Source organism: Buceros rhinoceros, unplaced genomic scaffold, assembly GCF_000710305.1.
Source record: "Buceros rhinoceros silvestris isolate BGI_N320 unplaced genomic scaffold, ASM71030v1 scaffold13119, whole genome shotgun sequence".
In the NCBI taxonomy this organism is placed as follows: domain Eukaryota; kingdom Metazoa; phylum Chordata; class Aves; order Bucerotiformes; family Bucerotidae; genus Buceros; species Buceros rhinoceros.
The window spans coordinates 10,679-12,642 of record NW_010433338.1 but is presented as its reverse complement, the minus strand read 5'-3'; positions in this window follow the sequence as shown (position 1 = coordinate 12,642).

Sequence of the window (1,964 nt, the reverse complement as noted above, 5' to 3'; positions counted from 1 at the left end):
ATTTCTTCCTTCTTAATTGTTTCCTTGTCTTTTTTTTTTTTTTTTTTCTCTTTTTTTTTCTGATTATAATTTCCAGAAAATTTGGTGCCTAGTACTGAGGTGGTGGGGAGACAATGTCTGCAAATTGATGGCATAACGAGTATCTAGGTTATATTGCTCTGTTTTAATCTCTGAAAACGGCAGTGGCACCATTTCTGGCTACAAAATACAGGCAGGGTTTTTCCAGAACAAGTTATTCATGATCCCAAATGGACCAGTCAGAGGGAGAGTAAGTAGCTGTCACATCCAAGATGAATAGGTTGCCTGTCTGATCCATCCTGAAATGTCTGACCTATCAAAGCCATCAGAATCTGGGTATGTGCTGGAGGATAAGTTATATTTATATAACATCTTGGAGGGTGTGTGAGAGAGGTGAGGTTAAGGGGGGGGAAGAGGTGACATTTAATTCCTTGCTTGCTGAACTGTGAAGATTTGCTTTGTGTTGGTCTGCTGCACTGCGCTTCCCTCCTACCTTAATGGCTGTGATGAATGACAAATGGAGGCAGATCAGTGAAAACAGGAAACATAATCCCTCAAAAATAATTGGTGGGAAAGTGAGGAAAGAAACCATAAACAAAGGAACCCCTGCTTTCATGGGGCAGCCTCACAGAGCAGCTAGTGGCTTGTCCAGGAGGAGGAGCTGCTATTCTCTGTGTTTACCAGGGAGGTCATCTTGAACCCTGGTATGGAGAGGAGGTCCTAGAAGTAGGGGAACTGTGCTCTGCCTGGTTTTGGTTTGGTTTTTTGTTGTTGTTTGTTTTGGTTTTGCTTCTTTTTTAAAAGAAGGATTAGGATCCCTTGCCTTGACTACAGTGTGAGTTTTGGATGGGATGTCATTTATATTCACTTATTATTTTATAGGCTGCAGAGGCTCTCAGTTTTCTCTGGCTGTGAGAAGTGACCGTTGCTTCTGTATTATCATTTAGTCATTTGAGAGCAGAAGGGGTGGAGGAGAGATGACTGCATTAGCTCTAGCTGTATAGGGAGAGAGCCATTTAAGGCACTTACGGGCTGCTCAGCAGGAGCTGAGCTCAGACTACTTCTCACTTTGCTACCTCTGGACGCTGCTCATTGCTACTACGTAAGAACGATAGGAGAATCTGTTCTGTTGCACACCAGCAGACTTTGTGGAAGAGTGGATAGAAAGAGTTCTGCGTCACATTGCTAGTTGGCAAGGTTGAAGGCTCAAGGTTATCACAAAACTTGGTAAAGGATGCCAGATAGAGACATCCTACCAGTTCAGGTGGTTTATTTTGTAATTCCTTTCATGCCATAGATTTCAGTGGATATTGGATGGAGTGCCTTCAGTGAGAAATTCTTGAGAGAGTCGAATGAAAATGAAGAGCCAGAAAACAATCTTCAGGCTGCTCTTATGCCATCCATGAGTAGCGGTACTTGGATGAGTAGCTGTTGCAGCAATAAAGCCTACTTACCTAGACCTGGTCAATAAAGTTCTTGTAAAGAGTGCTCTAATCCAGTTTTCCTCAGTTCCTGTCTACTGATTATCTTACTGGGGACAGTAAAAGACAATTGGTTTTCTGACTGTGCAGAGTCCTGTTGCACTGTAGTACAAGAAAGTTTAAATTGAATGGGATCCTTCTAGTATGGCATGGCATAGTGCAAGAAAGTGGGACTGTTGAGGGAGGATGTGCTTTGCCTCCTTGCACTTCTATCATCATCTTGTGGAAGATGATTTCTTTTGTAGATTGGTTTGAACTTCACTTACCACAACGGGTGACCAAATGCATGCCAGAACTGCCCGTGGGTGTGTCTAAACTCTGCCCCATAGCAACTGACTTCATGAAGAAGAGCCAACAGCTCTACAGAGCTCTAGCTGGGTTCGCTTGTTCCAGTTAACTTTGATTTGGATGCCTCTCCTGAAGCCTGCTCTTTTTTTTGTTATTAAAATCTGTATGGATAAGGGA